Source organism: Neoarius graeffei, chromosome 27 (genome assembly GCF_027579695.1).
Source record: "Neoarius graeffei isolate fNeoGra1 chromosome 27, fNeoGra1.pri, whole genome shotgun sequence".
Classification (NCBI taxonomy): Eukaryota; Metazoa; Chordata; class Actinopteri; order Siluriformes; family Ariidae; genus Neoarius; species Neoarius graeffei.
Window position 1 is genome coordinate 8,640,365 of NC_083595.1, and position 18,997 is coordinate 8,659,361.

The following is an 18,997-nucleotide window of genomic DNA, read 5'->3' on the forward strand; positions in this document are numbered from 1 at the left end:
TGGGGGACTTCAATGCTCACGTGGGCGACGACAGTGACACCTGGAGGGGCGTGATTGGGAGAAACGGCCTCCCCGATCTGAACCTGAGTGGTGTTTTGTTATTGGACTTCTGTGCTTGTCACGGTTTGTCCATAATGAACACCATGTTCGAACACAGGGGTGTCCATAAGTGCACGTGGCACCAGGACACCTTAGGTTGGAGGTCGATGATCGACTTTCTTGTCGTTTCATCCGATCTCCAGCCCTATGTCTTGGACACTCGGGTGAAGAGAGGGGCTGAGCTGTCAACTGATCACCACCTGGTGGTGAGTTGGATCCGCTGGCAGAGGAGGAAGCCAGACAGACCTGGCAGGCCCAAACGTATGGTGAGGGTCTGCTGGGAACGTCTGGCCGAGCACTCTGTCGGGGAGGTCTTTAACTCCCACCTCCGGGAGAGCTTCTCCCAGCTTCCGAGGGAGGCGGGGGACATTGAGTCGGAGTGGACCATGCTCTCTACCTCCATTGTAGACACGGCTGTTCAGAGCTGTGGCCGCAAGGTCTCCGGTGCCTGTCGTGGCGGCAATCCCCGAACCCGGTGGTGCACACTGGAAGTAAGGGATGCCGTCAAGCTGAAGGAGTCCTATTGGGCCATGTTGGCCTACGGGACTCCTGAGGCAGCTGATGGATATCGGCAGGCCAGGCGTGCCACAGCTCGGGCAGTTGTGGAGGCAAAAACTCTGAACTGGGAGGAGTTGGGTGAGGCAATGGAAGAGGACTATCGGTCGGCCTCGAAGAAATTCTGGCAAACCATCCGGCACCTCAGGAGGGGGAAGCAGTACTCTGCCAACACTTTACACTGCGGGTGGGGAGCTGTTGACCTCGACTGGGGACATTGTTGGGGGGTGGAAGGAATACTTCGAGGATCTCCTCAATCCCACCGTCACATCTTCCATTGAGGAAGAGGAGGCTGATGACTCAGAGGTGGACTCGTCCATTACCCAAGCCGAAGTCACTGAGGTGGTTTGCAAGCTCCTCAGTGGCAAGGCACCGGGGGTGGATGAGATCTGCCCTGAGTATCTCAAGTCTCTGGATGCTGTGGGGCTGTCTTGGCTGACATGCCTCTGCAACAACGCGTGGCAGTCGGGGACAGTGCCTCTGGAGTGGCAGACTGGGGTGGTGGTCCCTCTTTTTAAGAAAGGGGACTGGAGAGTGTGCTCAAATTATAGGGGAATCACACTTCTCAGCCTCTCCAGGAAGGTTTACTCCAGGGTGCTGGAGAGGAGAATTCGGCCAATAGTCGAACCTCGGATCCAGGAGGAACAATGTGGTTTTCGTCCTGGTCATGGAACACTGGACCAGCTCTATACCCTTCATAGGGTGCTCGAGGGTTCATGGGAGTTTGCCTAACCAGTCCACATGTGCTTTGTGGATCTGGAGAAGGCATTCAACTGTGTCCCTCATGGTATTCTGTGGGGGGGTGCTTCGGGAGTATGGGGTTCGGGGCTCTTTGCTAAGGGCTGTCCGGTCCCTGTACAAACGGAGCAGGAGTCTGGTTCGCATTGCCGGCAGTAAGTCAGACCTGTTCCCAGTGCACGTTGGACTCCGGCAGGGCTGCCCTTCGTCACTGGTTCTGTTCATAATTTTTATGGACAGAATTTCTAGGCGCAGCCAGGGGCCGGAAGGAATCCTGTTTGGGAACCACAGGATTTCATCTCTGCTTTTTGCGGATGATGATGTCCTGTTGGCTTCTTCAAACCAGGACCTTCAGCATGCACTGGGGCGGTTTGCAGTCAAGTGTGAAGCGTCTGGGATGAGAATCAGCACCTCCAAGACCAAGGCCATGGTTCTCGACTGGAAAAGGGTGGCTTGCCCTCTCCAGGTTGGTGGAGAAGTCCTGCCTCAAGTGGAGGAGTTTAAGTATCTCGGGATCTTGTTCACGAGTGAGGGAAGGATAGAGCGCGAGATCGACAGGCGGATCCATGTAGCCTCCGCAGTGATGCGGTCGCTTCACCGGTTCGTTGTGGTGAAGGAGCCGAGCCAAAAGGCGAAGCTCTCGATTTACCAGTCGATCTACGTTCCGACTCTCACCTATGGTCATGAGCTTTGGGTAATGACTGAAAGAACAAGATCGCGGATACAAGCGGCCGAAATGAGTTTCCTTCGCAGGGTGGCTGGGCGCTCCCTTAGAGATAGGGTGAGAAGCACAGTCACTCGGGAGAAGCTTGGAGTAGAGCCACTGCTCCTCCACATCAAGAGGAATCAGCTGAGGTGGCTCGGGCATCTCTTTCGGATGCCTCCTGGACGCCTCCCTGGGGAGGTGTTCCAGGCATGTCCCCCTGGGAGGAGGCCCTGGGGAAGACCCAGGACACGCTGGAGGGACTATGTCTCTCGGCTGGCCTGGGAACGCCTCGGTGTTCTTCCCGAGCAGCTGGCCGAGGTATCTGGGGAAAGGGAAGTTTGGGCTTCCATGTTCAGACTGCTGCCTCCGCGACCCAGCCCCGGATAAGCAGACGAAGACGAGATGAGACATAACAGTAGTGGATGGAAACCCAACAAAACCACAGCTGGCCTTTTGGCGAGAGAATTAATCATACGCTCACCACCAGCAATTTGTTCTCCAGCTTGTTTTCCATTTTCAAAGCCATGCATGTCTGATCGCAGGCTTAAATAGTTCCAGCTAACCATTTCTGTCCAAAATTTTTCAAAGAAGAAATCTGAAACAAATTAGGTAGTGAGTTTGTGTGTCTGTATTCCACATCTCTAATTATTAGTAAGGATGCATCGATACTGATATCAGGTACTGGTCCAATATTGTGCTTATATACTAGTACCCATTAAAAATAAATAAATAAATAAATAAACAAACATATGATACCTGTGAGACGCAAGCCTAGTGTATGCATTTCACAATTAACGATGGTGATTAAAGGCGAAGGAGACTGCAAACTGTGCTCTCTGGGGGGAAAAAAAATCTGCTAAAACATCAACATAAAACTCTGTGGAAAAGAAATGTCTACAGAAAGAGCGAGGTGAGTGAAAATCACAACTCTTACCCAGTGTATGTGTTGTGACAATCTACAGTTGGTTATTGACAACGAGGGATTCTGGCGCAACAAAAACATTTAAACATGCTTTCCTTACAGCTTTACTGAAGCACTTTTCCACAATGAAACAACGCCTCCTCAAGGTTACCAATGTAGCTACCTAATCCTACGTTATTATTTATTTATTATCCATACAGGCCACGTTTCCCATGGAATAAAAACATGTATTCTATTCCCTTCTAGTGGGTTTATCGATAACAATATTGCATGCCATCATATCGCTTGAACATGCAATATTATTACAATATTGCACATTGTCGAGACAACACGACGTCACACGTCAGAGGTCATGCGAATATCCGATGACAAAACTTTTCTGCTCTGCATGCGCACAATCATTTCTTTGTCAACCCGGAGAGAGAAAGACAGAAGACGAGGCTAATCCAGTGCTAGGTTTAAGCACTGAATAAATAAACAAACTAAAGAAGCGCTGAACACCCGAAAGGCTACTAAAACTTCATTACATATTCTTCACGCATATTTACAAGAGAAAAAAAAAAAAAAAAAAAAAAACATACCAACGGACATAGAAAAACTGGAAAAGAGACACATTGGAGATGTAAAACTTCCGCGCTAGAGAGTGACTGTGACCATTTGTACACAAATATGGCCGTGAGGTTTGCTTTGAGAAAAGTGGAAGATTTTGAGAGAATTTTGGCTGCCAGGTCGCTCAGTTGTGTGTAGTTGTCGATGTTGATTTTAAAAGTAACTCAGTAGATTACACGGAAAACAATAATCATAATATTCGGTTTGACTGCGCTAGTAGTGGTCTTTGCTAACACTACACCGGCTAGAAGGTAACTGGACTGTCGTGCTAACAGCACCAAGTCACGGGTAAGCTCGCGTTGGCCTTCAAGAATGCTGATATGAAGAGTGTGTATGTATAATAATAATAATCATAATGGCTTTTTTTGTGGTCTATCAGATGTACTCCATTCAGCTAGCATGATACCGAATGAGTCGAAGCCGAGACGATCGCCAGATCATCGCAGGGCCGACACAGATATCCACAACCATTCACACCTACGGTCAATTTGGACCCACCAATTAGCCTAACCTGCATGTCTTTGGACTGTGGGGGAAACCCATGCAGACACAGGGAGAACATGCAAACTCTGCAGAGAAAGGCCCTCGTCAGCCGCTGGGCTCGAACTCAGAACCTTCTTGCTCTGAGGCGACAGTGCTAACCATGACACCACCATGCCACCCCTGTTCTTACACCCACTAAGTAGGTTACTCATTTCGGTATCAGTGTTGTATCGGTATTGATGCGTATGGAAAAAAACCCCCTCCAAAATAAATGGTTTCGATGCATACTTAAGTTATAACGCTAACTTATACGGGAGCACTACATGATCATACAGCAGTATTCACTCTTGGGGGTGTGGTCCAGTTAAGTGTGCAATTGTTTGGTGCTCTTTTGATGATGTCACCTTGTGACAATTTGTATTTCCTGTCCCCACCCCACCCCAAACGCACAACGTATGGTCCAGCCCCAGCTCCGAGGAGTCCCTGAACTCTTCATGAACACGTTTAATAACACAGAGCAAAACCTCAGCGCAGCATCCTCGTCCCCTGATGCCATTTTAATAACCGGGTGCTGTAGGGAGCAGTGCTGACCCAAGTAGAAACAACGATCAAACCAGAAACGATAATTATGGGGAAAAATACAGACGTGTGCTTTTTTTTTTTGCAGAATCTCAAATCTCAAACCAGATAGCCTTGGAGAGATTTGTAGTTCTCTGTGAGGCGACGGTAAGAAAAAGTACGTGAAAGAAAAAGACGTGTCTGGCAGAGAGCCGGGCTGGTTTTGCCCATTTCAGGAGTCAACAGAGCTCCAGATTCTGATTAATGTCAGAATGGTATGGGAAAAAAAAAAAAACAAACAACCCCATACCATTCAGTACCATCGTTTACTAGATCAACAGTTTAATCCTTTGTGTAGATGATTGAATACAACATAATCACACCTATTAGTAATGTTTCTTTAGGCTATCGTTAGCCTGTCTGTGTTGGTTTAACAATGATAATAAAACCATTTCAGATTCCATATCATGGCGGGCGGCACGGTGGTGTAGTGGTTAGCGCTGTCGCCTCACAGCAAGAAGGTCCTGGGTTCGAGCCCCAGGGCCGGCGAGGGCCTTTCTGTGTGGAGTTTGCATGTTCTCCCTGTGTCCGCGTGGGTTTCCTCCGGGTGCTCCGGTTTCCCCCACAGTCCAAAGACATGCAGGTTAGGTTAACTGGTGACTCTAAATTGACCGTAGGTGTGAATGTGAGTGTGAATGGTTGTCTGTGTCTATGTGTCAGCCCTGTGATGACCTGGCGACTTGTCCAGGGTGTACCCCGCCTTTCGCCCGTAGTCAGCTGGGATAGGCTCCAGCTTGCCTGCGACCCTGTAGAAGGATAAAGCGGCTAGAGATAATAATGAATGAGGCATACTGGTATACCAATACATCATTCCAGCTGTAATCCCGGTCTTTTTATCTCTGGAATTTTGCCCAGAAATGGAGCTGATCCAAGTCTGGAACAGTTTAACCAAGCACTAAGATAAGTTCCTGAATTATCTGAGCTTGAGCCAATCACGCCAGTTTGTAGTGCAGTCCCTGGGCAGAGTGACCGATACGTCGTGCGCGCACACGTTTTCAGAGAGTTCCCTAAGCCACACCACATACCTGCCTGAAATAGCTACAGCTCAGCCGCAGTCTAAAAGTGGCACCGTCTGTTTTGCTTTGGCGCATCGTACAGTTTAAAAAGGGATGTTTTTAACATTTGTGCTATGCATTTGCCAGAAAAACGCTCCCACACAAAAACAAGTCTTGAAATGACTTTCGAAGAACTAAAGCTTCACGATATGAATACCCTACTGTGATGCATCTTGTGATGCATTAATTCCCAATGATGTCCACCGATTTGTTTGGTGGATCATGCGAGCGCTGGGATTCGTCCCAACACACATCCCTGATAATTGATTTAGGAAATGGACAGACAGAGAATTTGTTCTCTTGTTGGATTAGATTAGATAAAACTTTATTGATCCCTTTGGGTGGGTTCCCTCAGGGAAATTAAGATTCCAGCAGCATCATTACAGATAAACAGAGAAAAGAAATCGAGGAAACCTTCTAGATAAATTAAAATAAATGAAATAATTTACATATACAAATATAAAAAGAATAAGATATGGGGAAGACAGGAAGGGGGAGAGGAGGAAAAAAAACAGGGGGGATGTGTGGCAGGAGAGATATTGCACATTATGACTACGTTCAGACTGCACCCTGAAACGACCCATATCCGATTTTTTTGCCCATATGCGACCTGTATCCGATTTGTTATTGACAATCTGAACGACACAGATCCGATTTTTTCACATGCGACCCAGGCCGCTTGGATATGTGGTCCTAAATCCGATGCATATCTGTTATTTTCACATGCGACTGCAGTCTGACCGGACAGGTCGCATTCATGCGACCTACACGTCATCAACAAGAGACAAACGTCACTATTCTGCGTTGGCTAATCCCGCCTCTTTGGTGGAAAACAACAACATTTGTACAGTTTTCAGAATTTAAATAGACTTTTATAGAATTGATCAAGCTAATGGTGGATTTGGTAGGGACCTGGATGTTGATCTGTTAGCCTGATTAAATAAAACAGTTTCTATAACTGATTTATAACTTAAACCATCCTGTATTACAAGATTATAAGATTGTTCTGGAAATTTCCAGTAATTTGACACCTTCGGTCTCATTAGTCTGCTACCCACATTAATCAGATTATTGTGTGAGTTCCGCCGCCGCCACAAAAACCACATCGCCAGGTCTCGCCTCATCTCCATGCTTTACTTGCAAACTTGAAGAGTGCGCTTTTTTTTTTGTTTACGTATTACGTAGATGTGCTTATTACGTGTCAATTTGCGCATGCGGGACACTTTTGGGACGTTTTCCGTTCATATTGGAGATCGCATACAAGTCTCATATAATTGGTAATGTGAACGGCCTAACAAAAAAAATCGGATTTCACAACAAATCGGATATGGGTCGTTTCAGGTTGCAGTCTGAACGTAGTGTATGTTGCACATTGTCCGGTATTGCTTATTGTTGAAAATAATTATTTCTTGATGAGGGATGCATTTTTGTCTTTCTCCGAATACATACATTTCAGTTAAAGGCTGGATTTTTCTCATTTTTTTTCAGTGTGAGATGAAGTGACTTCACCAAAATGTGAATTGTTTTTATTCCCCCTCCTAACTCTTTACAAGGGGTGCCAATAATTATGAAGGAGGGCACTGTACAGCAGTGTTCTACATTTAACAAGTGAACGTATTGATTGATTTAAAGCTCATACTTGTGTAGACAGGATTATTCATCTACTGACGATGCACGTGAGCAGCCATGTTGACGTGAGCATCACTTGCTGAACTCGGGGTTGAGGAGACCGTTTGGAGTTGACAAGGAGGAATTCCAAGTTGAGGGAGCGTTTCCTTGGGGTTTTCCGAGTTTGGAGTTCGGAAAAATCACGAGTTACGAGTTTTAGTTGAATGCAGCAATCGGACACAGAAAAATGATTCACATGAAAACGTTTCACACCAAAATGGTGGACTTGGTAAAAAAAAAAAATTCACACAAATCAGTATCCACACAAAAAACACATTTAAAAAAAATATGCAAAAATGATTCATACGAGGACTCCTTTCTTCCAAAAAAAAAAAAGTACCCTCGATGCCGATCATAAACACAATGCACAATTTCACATCTGTGGATGTCGACCCGAGAAAAACACTATTCATCAGATTCGATAATGTCGTTTTGGCAAGATGTGTACAGGACATTCAAACTCAATGCTGTCAGGTTCATCGCTTCAGCTTTGAAAAAAGTACTTTTACAACCAAATGAACTAAAATAAAGAAAAAATGCCAAGCTACAATCATCTGTCATGCAACCAGAGGCCACTCGTTTAACAGCCATTTATACTGCATTATTATGTAAACCATCTCTTTCTCACTAACTACCTAGCATACTATTAACTAGCTACTACACAGACTAGCTTAGTTGACGTTCTTATATCTAACGTACAGCTAAATATTAGCTATATTAGCATAGCATCCCTGTCGATGATCAGGCGACATCGACCACGTACGAACTGCTAGTTCATGGATTAGCTAGGTGATGAAACGGTCTGCAACAGCATGCGAAAGCAGGAAGAAACAAACACCACAGATATTAGCAAAGAATTAAAAGCGCGAGTCAAGAGTAAAATTGACTTCCTGTGTGTTTGGTGTGTGAATTTAGCCCTGGTGCTATGAGGCTAATGTAGGAAACAATAATAACAGCTAAACTCTGTCAGAGAAGGCATTTCAGTCTTAATGCTATTAGGCAAAAAAAAAAAAAAAGTGTGTTTCCGGTAACCCGACCGATCGAGAATTTCCGCGTCGAAATTGCCGACCGTAAAGTTTTTATTACAAATTTCCCTCGATATTTTAGTGTAAGCGGCGTTAGTTTGTCATAATTTTTTGTTTCAACGCATTCAAGTTGTGAAAGAAACGATAAAAAGTAAAATGTTTCGCCACTTCTATCAGCCCTCCTGCATAAACATGGAAGCGCACTTGTATACTGAAGGAGGAAGGGAAAACTGAGCCGAGGCGCCATTTTGAATCCTCATTCAAGGCTGTAATGCAAATTGCTTCCTCTTCAGTATACAAGTGCACTTCCATGGCAGGGAAAAACACTACGTTTTGCCGCCTATGTAGTCCCCTATTTATACAAATAGGAGTCATTCAGGATTCAGCCATGTTTTTGCTCGGTGTTTTTGCTCAACCCAAGTTCTACAGTAGGCTAGGCCATCTGCTTTTAATGGAAGTAGCCTAGGACGTTGTTTTCACGTTATTTCTTGATAAGGTGTTTTCACGTTATTACATGAAAATATCATGAAATAACGTGATAATTTCGCATCATTAAATTACGTGATGTTATTACATCTCATCTCATTATCCCTAGCCGCTTTATCCTTCTACAGGGTCGCAGGCAAGCTGGAGCCTATCCCAGCTGACTATGGGCGAAAGGCGGGGTACACCCTGGACAACATGATAAATATATTGTAAAAACGTGATAACTTTAACAATATCTTTTCACGTAATTACTTGATTCTAAGCCAATTTTTTTTTTTGAGTGTGGCAGCAATACGCTTCCGTAGATCATAACTCGAACTCTTGCGATATTTTTTTTTATTCGTTTAAAGATTTAAAACACTTTTTTATTATGATGTGTGGTATAAAGGATTCTGTGCCAAAATACTATTTTGTAAGATGTTTACTTGTGTTAATTTTTTCGAACAAAATAAAAAAAATTAAGAAAAAAAAATAATAATAAAAAAATAAACTTTTTCCTACCTACCGACCTTATTTTAGTATTTCATGTTACCTGAAACACTATCTTTTTTTTTTTGGCCTTAGCATAATTCTGAGATTCACAATAGCAAATCTTAGTATATGTGATTTAGGCATTGTGTGTGTGTGTGTGTGTGTGTGTGTGTGTGTGTGTGTGTGTGTGTGTGTGTGTGTTGCTACACATTCCAATAACAACACTCAAGATGAAGTTAACACTCAAAGAAATTAACTTATGAGCTAGCAAAAAGCACCTCAAGGGAATTTTGAGAATTGTGAATCAGTCAGTGAGCGCTGCGTGTGTGTGTGTGTGTGTGTGTGTGTGTGTGTGTGTGTGTGTGTGTGTGTGTGTGTGTGAGATTAATTACACCCCATCTGATAAAAATCCACCAACTGGGAGAATGTTAAAAACGTACTGTTCACACACAACGTGTAAATCTCCTCTGAAATCTAGCATATGGCTAATTGTGATGTGGTGATAAGAGCGCTAACGCTAGTAAACTGTACTGGCACAGCAAGCACCGACGCCACCCCAGGAATTCTGGGTAAAATGCTGGCGTGGGTAGAGATGGAGCGATGAGACGAGATCAGGGAGAATTTAGCCGTTTTCCATCACAGCTGCATTCCGCCACACACACTTCAAACTGCTAAATGTCAAAGGTCGTCTCCACCTACAGCCGAGTCTCCAAGGTCTCAGATCGAGAATTCAGCTTCACATGCCGCCGCCACCACACACACAACTTTATTAAACACTATAAAACAGCAGCAGGCTGTTTCTGAGGCGAGTCCATTAGCAGGTCATGGCCTGAACTTTATTAGCAAATTCTTCTGTTGGGGAGAAAAGCTTTGGACCGGTGTACGAGCGCACACATGCGCGTGCACTTGTTAGTGGTGTTTATCAGGGAAAGAGACAGCATACTGGGTCTCTTTCACTCTCACTTGGTGACACACTCAGTGTTTTGGTGCATTCTGTAAGAGTGAGGTCAGTCAAGCTCAAGAGTTTATTGAATTAGCAGAGACAGGAAGAATCAGAGAGAGAGAGAGAGAAAGAGAGAACTGGTCTACACATTTGACCCACGATGTGTTTGCACTGAGGCTCTGAGGTCAGGGCCTCTCTAACCGCTTGCTTTAAACGCCGAATGTTCTCTTCGCTTGTTAGGATTTTTCCACACGGGTAAAAACGGTTAGTGCACCTTTAAGATGGGGAACAGCGCTGGGGTTTCTGCCCGAACGACATCATTAAAGAAGAATTCAACTTTTCTGGACGCACATGACATCATCGCATGTGTGAAAGCACAGAGGACGGGATGAAGATTAAGAGAGGAGAGGAGAGGACTGGAGGGTCGCCAGAGGAACAGTGGGAGGGGCTTGAGAACAGATCAGCAGAGAGCGCCAGAGATGGAGAGAAAGAAACAGACCGAGAAAGACAAGGAGAGACTGAGAGAAAGAGGGAGAGCGCCAGAAAGAAACAGACAGAGAGAGAGAGCGAGAGAGGGGAGAGAGACAGATGGAGCCAGCCAGCCAGCCAGCCAGAGAGAGAGATGATGTCACATTGAAACTTCTCTCTGGATTGCTTTAACAATCGCGTGTGGGCGTTTCCTCCGTCTCAGTTTCTCGCTTTTCCCATCTGTCCAGAGGTCTGTGGTTCTGATACACATGATCACCATAACCACTGTGCTCCAGCCTCTCCGTCCTGCCTGCCATTACCTCACATCACACTCACAAGAGCATTGGAACAAATTCCAGAGAGAGCGAGAAGCGCGAGTGCATGTGGTGGCGGTGGGGTTTGTTGTTTAATGAGGTGACTTAACTTGCAAAATCACTTTAAAACTCAACACGAGTAAAATTCCTCATTCCTCACACTCAAATTTCGGATGACGCACAGAGTCCAGGACTGCTGATTGCTCAGAAAGCTTTGATATGCAGGTGGTTATTTATTTTTTGCTTAAACTGCTAGGAGACAACGTGGCAGAAACATGCAGCCATTTTTCAGAATATTAACAGGTAGGTCATTAAAAGGACAATTTATCAGCGAGGTCCGAGCAGGAAAACCGCTCCGCTGCCCTCGTGTTCTTCTCATTTGAAACTTGAACACACAGATTTAATGGATTACAATAACAAAATAAATCCCAATCCTCTTTGTTCATAATCTGGTTTACAGCTGTTGGGCTAAGTGGGGTTAATGTAACAGACGCATATGAGCCTAAAACCTTTTACTACAGTCGTCATACCGTCAGTGAAGATGTTTCCCAAGGTTATAGTTCAGTTTTTGCCTGAATGACATCATTAAAGAAGAACTGGACTTTTCTTGATGTGCATGACATCATATAATGCAAAAATATTAGTATTATAGAATGTTACATAGGCAGCAGCTGACGTCAAAGTGATGGGAAATAAATCAGGAAAACGTACATGCTGAGAGAGAGAGAGAGAAATACGACTGTACGGCGGGAGGTTTATAGGAAAACGCCACTGCGGTCATTAGTGATTTTCCAGCATCGTAAATTGTCTTGCCAACTCAACATTATCCACGACGCTCATATGAGAGAGAGAAAGAGAGAGAGACCGAGACCAAAAGCAGGACTGAATCAGGACACCAGCAGAGGCTATGCCTCCTTCACCAAGACTGACAGCACAGAGGCCACACCTCCTTCCAAGAGAAAGCAATACACAGAGGCCACACCTCCTTCACAAGTTATGCTGCATTCCATTTACCTCGGAAGTCGGAGGTGATCATGATGCCACACCCAAGCTGACTGCGTTCCAGTCCAACAACAAGTCATAAAACCCAAACGGATGCCACTATTAGCAATACCAGTTGATAACACATTACACTATTTTGCACACTGCAGCAACATGTCCACATATCCTTTGCACATTGGACAGTTCTGGGCGTACAACTGATTTAATGAGACACAAATAAAACAGCAGAAGGACTAATAAACAAGATATTATTACGACAGCTTTCTACTGTTGAGCAGCCATCTTGGATTTTCAGGTCAGGGTTAGTCACGTTCTTCCAACTTTCCAAATTCAGGGAGCGTTTCAGTTGAAATTTCCGACAGGGAACTCGGAAACTCCGACTTCTCGGGTCAAATGGAATGCACTACTAGACAAAGAGGCCACGCCTCCTTTACCTACCTGCTGAGAGTGACTGCTCCTCCTTCTGGTCGTACCACTGGCACACGCGGTCTCTCCTGCAACACAAAAAAATAAAATAAAATCACGCACAAGATGAAAATGATTGCTAACTCAAAGCGAAAGACAAGTCTGAGTCAATTGACAAATCTACCTCGCATATTACAGCGAACTATCTAAAAAGTCAGTCCGTAGACATAATGCTAATGGCTAGACATTTGCCTGACCACGAGTGTGGTTAGCGTGTCCGCCTCTCGACCGTGTTCTACTCACGGTTGGGTCATACCAAAGACCATCATAAAAATAGTGCCTACTACCGTCTGGCAAGGCACACTGCTATACAGATGCTACTCTCGCGGTTACCAGAAGACTAGCCCCCACTGTTACCCGAGTTGTACTGGTGAGAGGCAGAGGGATATCGAAACTGAGATCGGCGCTGCACCCATACGCCTTAAAGATTTGGTTCGTACTGGGACAGGAGACTACCTGGGAAGACCAGATTCTGGCATGAGAAGAACTTTGAGACGTGCCTATCTGCAAGAAAAAGAAGTTCTTATCTATTAGAATATACAATTTACTTCAAGATTTGGACGAAGGAGTTGATGGTCATGTGACTACACTGCTAGCCTTTCTTTCAACTTGGCATACTGCTTCACTTTAAATACGAGTTTTAATGACAAATTTGATAGTGTAGCAACATTAGTCAACTTATCCAGCGAGGACATTAGCAGGCTAAGTGGTCAGTTTAGCCAATTCTAACATTTTCAATTAGTCGTAACAAGCGTCTGCTCAAGTAAATTATTTTGCTGCACAAACACAAGAAAGCTAGCTAGCTAGCATTATGCTACATATTAGTTATTTAAAAACACCACACAAAGACACTCTGACCTTTTAGTACTTTCGACAGGAGTTAGCCGCACTGCTTAAAAAGATGCCAGTTTGTATGATATAGTCATCAAGAAAAAAAGGGACAATCACATGGGCATGATCAGCGACCACAGTGTGTTAAATAGTATTTAAACCAGTATACCAGATAGTGTTGAATATTACATAAATACTAACTAATTTGACTTTTATGATCCAGTGACGAAATTTTACAGCAAGGCTGAGGGAAGGATGGATGGATGAATAAAATGGACAGATGGATAGGTGAATAAACAAATGGAAGGACAGATGGATGCATGGATGGATGGATAAATGAATAAATGCATTGATGAACAGACAAATGGATAGATGGATCAATAAATACAGTGTCTTACAAAAGTATTCATCCCCCTTGGTGTTTGTCCTGTTTTGTCGCATCACAAGCTGGAATTAAAATGGATGTTTGGAGGGTTAGCACCATTTGATTTACACAGCATGCCGACCATTTTAAAGGTGAAAATTGTTGTTTTATTGTGACACAAACAATAAGTAAGATGAAAAAACAGAAATCTGGAGTGTGCATAGGTATTCACCCACTTTCATATGAAACCCCTAAATAAGAGCTGGTCCAACCAATTCACTTCATAAGTCCCATAATTAGTTGATTAAGACCCACCTGTGTGCAATCAAAGTGTCACATGATCTGTCACATGACGTCTGTATAAAATCAACCTGTTCTGGAAGGACCCTGACTCTGCAACACTACTAAGCAAGCAACATGAAAACCAAGGAGCCTCCAAACAGGTCAGAGACAAAGTTGTGGAGAAGTATAGATCAGGGCTGGGTTATAAAAAATATCCCAAACTTTGAATATCCCACAGAGCACCATTAAATCCATTATAGCAAAATGGAAAGAATATGGCACCACTACAAACCTGACAAGAGAAGAGCACCGACCAAAACTCACAGACCGGGCAAGGAGGGCATTAATCAATCAGAGATGCAACAAAGACACCAAAGAGAACACTGAAGGAGCTGCAAAGATCCACAGCGAAGATGGGAGTATCTGTCCATAGGACCACTTTAAGCCATACATTCCACAGAGTGGGCAGGGCTTTATGGAAGAGTGGCCAGAAAAAAAAAGCCACTGCTTAAGAAAACATGTTTGGAGTTTGCCCAACAGCATGTGGCAGACTCCCCAAACACATGGAAGATGATTCTCTGGTCAAATGAGACTAAAATTGATCTTTTTGGCCATCATGGGAAACGCCATGTGTGGCGCAAACCCAACACCCTGAGAACACCATTCCTACAGTGAAGCATGGTGGTGGCAGCATCATGCTGTGGGGATATTTTTCATCTGCAGGGACAGGAAAGCTGGTCAGGACTGAAGAAAAGATGGATGGCACTAAATACAGGGCGATTCTGGAGGAAAACCTATTTGAGTCAGCCAGAGGTTTGAGACTGGGACGAAGGTTCACGTTCCAGTAGGACAATGACCCTAAACATACTGCTAAAGCTACACTGGAGTGGTTTAAAGAGAAACATTTAAATGTCTTGGAATGGCCTAATCCAGGGGTTCCCAAAGTGTGGTGCGCGCACCCCCGGGGGTGCGCGAGCTGCCACTAGGGGGTGCGCAAAATAAAAAATGTAATGGCGATTTTTAACTCTTCTTCTACGCCGTAACGGTTCTGTAGTAGTTTGTGGCTTCATTCATTCATTCATTCATTCATTCGCGATGCTCAACTGGTTGAAATCGGCAAAACTAAATGCTGATCGGCAACTAAACATCAGCAAAGACTGGGAGATGTTGAGAAAGATTTGAGGCCGAGACTGTCTTCAATTACCCCAAACATCGGAGAGCCCTGTGCGAAGATGCAGGCCCATCCGTCGCATTAATATTGGTATGTATTTGGCCAAATGGCATTGATCTTGCTAAAAATATATACTACTACTGAAAATAGGACCTTTATAGCCTACTGACCCACCCACCGTCTGTCTGTCTGTCTCTCTCTCGCTGCAGACTGAGCCGCCAGCGCTGCACTTCACAATCAGATGGATCCTCTTCTTTATCGGTTCCTGATATGCTCCTTAATTGTTGTATCTCTTTAAAATGCATATGTTCATAATTATCATTGCTATTTTTACTGTTATTATATGTTAACTTTTTTGCAAATTAAATTCATTCTCAATTCATTTTCATAACCTTGTAATGACAGGGTTGTGTTGCTAGTGTTTTAAACACGGATGAAAATCATATATTTTCCCCGTATCTGGCTGGTAGACTACATGCCTCGATGTGATCTCCCTTTGTAATAAATTTGCGCATTTACCGTGTTGCAACGTTTTAAAACTGTTACATTTCAATCAAATTCTATCTAATTCAAATATGAGAGCACAGAATATGTTAATGTGATTCGATGTTCTCATTCGAGCATGACGTGCTGCCTTTGTAAGAAAGCTTTGGTGTTTTTTTTTTTTTCCACTTTTGTGGTTTCCTGCAGGTGTGGCAAATGATGTTTGTTATCATTTAGCACGATTAAAGATGCTTCCCTTATAAGAAAGCGTGTGTTTTTTTGAAACTGGGGAACTGGGGGTGCGTCAACCTGGTTGGAGTATAGAAGGGGGTGCGCGGCCAAAAAAGTTTGGGAACCGCTGGCCTAATCAAAGCCCAGCACTCAATCCAATTGGGAATCTGTGGCATAACTTGAAGATTGCTGTACACCAACACAACCCATCTAACTTGAAGGAGTTGGAACAGTTTTGCCTTGAGGAATGGGCAAAAATCCCAGTAGCTAGATGTGCTAAGCTAACAGAGACATACCCCAAGAGACTTGCAGCTGTAATTGCAGCAAAAAGTGGCTCTACAAAGTATTGGCTTTGGGGGGGGATACTTATGCACACTCCAGATTTCTGTTTTTTTTTTTCCATCTTAATTGTGCATGTCCCAATAAAACAACAATTTGCACTTTTAAAGTGGTCGGCATGTTGTGTAAATCAAATGGTGCTAACCCTCCAAACATCCATTTTAATTCCAGCTTGTAATGCGACAAAATGGGACAAACACAAAGGGGGATGAATACTTTTGCAAGACACCGTAAATGGAATGACAGGATGAATGGGTGGATAAATGGATAGCTAGACAGATGGATGGATGAATAAATGGAAACAAATAGGATAGACAGATGGGTGGATAAACAAAAAGATGGATGAATGGGAAGATTGTTGAACAGACAAATGGAAGGATGGATGGACGCACGGATGGGTAGATAAGGGTGAACAAACAAATGCATTACTAGGCAGCTGCTAGACAGACAAAAAGGAGCAGGAAGACAACACTGTCTGGAGGACAACTTTCCACCCACCTCCGAGAGAACTTGGAACTCTAGGACACACACACACACACTTTTCTGGAAATTGAGTTCATCATCAGCTGTACTTTAAACCTGTGCTGAAAATAAAATAACTTTTTTTGGATCCTTCTTTTAATGTACATTTACTTCCTAGTGAACTGAGGCTTGTGATGCATTTTCCCCCCCATTTCCCTACTTCATAGCGCATTTCTATGGAATCAATTTTGTGCCAAAATGTTCATACAATACTTTTGAAATATCAAACAAAAACGACAAATCAAAATACAAAAAAACAAACAAAAAAAGTCAATTTTTTTAGACTGGCAAACAAATTATTCATGTAATCGTGCAAAATATCAGTCTATTACTCTTCAGAAACCTTTTATTTTTGTTCCGCGTCTTTCTCGGTTTTGTTTGACGTAATTTATTTTGGTTGCGATTCCAGCTTTCTAGTTTGCGCTCCCTGACTTTTTGCTTGCAGTTTTGGCACAAACTTCACGTGTGGGTGGGCTGTCCAGGAATGCATTCCCATTGGCTAACTTGTGTTTGACTGACAGCTACGCTCAGCCATTCTTCCCTACTCGGATTCTGGCGGACTGTTTGACGAGTGACCGATCCATTGATGGTAAACAAGGATCGAGTGGACTTCAGTGGCGACTATGATATTGAATTTACACTTTGTTGAATTAATTAAATATCATAGTCGCCACTGAAGTCCACTCCATCCTTGTTTACCGTCAATGGATCGGTCACTCGTCAAACAGTCCGCCAGAATCCGAGTAAGGAATGGCTGAGCGTAGCTGTCAGTCAAACACAAGTTAGCCAATGGGAATGCATTCCTGGACAGCCCACCCACACGTGAAGTTTGTGCCAAAACTGCAAGCAAAAAGTCAGGGAGCGCAAACGAGAAAGCTGGAATCGCAACCAAAATAAATTACGTCAAACAAAACTGAGAAAGCCGCGGAACAAAAATAAAAGGTTTCTGAAGAGTAACAGACTGATATTTTGCACGATTACACGAATAACTTGTTTGCCAGTCTAAAAAAATTGACTTTTTTTTGTTTTTTTTGTATTTTGATTTGTCGTTTTTGTTTGATATTTCAAAAGTATTGTATGAACATTTTGGCACAAAATTGATTCCATACATTTCCCTCATATTGGAATTACAGTAATTCTGAGAACTCGGATCTCAAAAAAAAAAAACCCTACTAAAAATGGGTACGTTTTCAGGTAGAACAGCTAGCGATTAGCGAAACCATATTTTCATTGTTCTTCCCTGGTGTGTTTTAAGGTAGAAAGGTAAATGATACAAGTTCCAATGCAAGACAACTACACACATTTCTTTCATAATGTTTGGTTATATTTCCCCATCACCTTAATAACAGCACCAATCACGTCAAGTCAGTCTTCCACCACTTCCTTCCTGTTAGTTTTAGTCTACTCTTCTATTGACTGGGTGTAATTCTGACAGCATTTACTGTATCTGTTTTGTTCTAAATTGGTGAAAGTCAATGTACAATAAGACGCCAGGACTGGTGAACACGACTTTTTTTTTGTATGATGAACCGATGCTCAAATGTTTGTCTTGTTAAATCCTGGCATTATAAACCAAGCCATACAAATCTGTTTTTGGTGGTGTTTGTTTACAATATGCCATCACAACAGTCATTTTGCAACTTCGAGAAAAATCCATTTCCAAATGGTATTTATGATCTCAACTTCGATGTTAAGTCTTTGGAAATTAAGCGTGACTAACAAATTATTGTCGTAACTATTAAGCCTTAAATATATCTGAATAAACACAATGATATGTGCTGCACATCCAACAGCTAAGGCCAGGTTTCCACTTGTTTTAATTATGTGCATGCCACATTCATCCATTTTGCAATCAATTAACATGTCGGTTGTGGACGTTGGGAAAAATTTGTGCAGGGTGCAGTACTGGTGCAAACAGTAGAGGCAGTATAGTGTCGAGTGGCACAATGTCGATAATGGACTAAACAAACTCGTGCTCTCTCAATTTGCATGCTGATGCACACCGTTTTTGAATATTAACACAAATCAAGTTCCTTATCCTCCTACTCCCAATTATTCCTAAATAACCTTTCATCTGGTTGTTAAGCTGACAGAAAAATTCTGTCCTGCCTACCGTTCTTCTGGATATTCTAAATTAGGTCACAGTT

The 18,997-nt window shown here is 43.4% G+C and overlaps 1 protein-coding gene across 2 annotated transcripts in view; it reads right to left on the reverse strand.

The window, feature by feature from the left end:
• add3a (adducin 3 (gamma) a) overlaps positions 1–18,997 on the reverse strand; it is a 212,462-nt gene that overhangs the window by 155,933 nt on the left and 37,532 nt on the right. For both annotated transcript variants that reach the window (XM_060911619.1, XM_060911620.1), the window contains exon 2: positions 12,601–12,656. The gene's annotated coding sequence lies outside the window, so the exon portion shown is untranslated. The remainder of the gene's footprint in view (positions 1–12,600; positions 12,657–18,997) is intronic.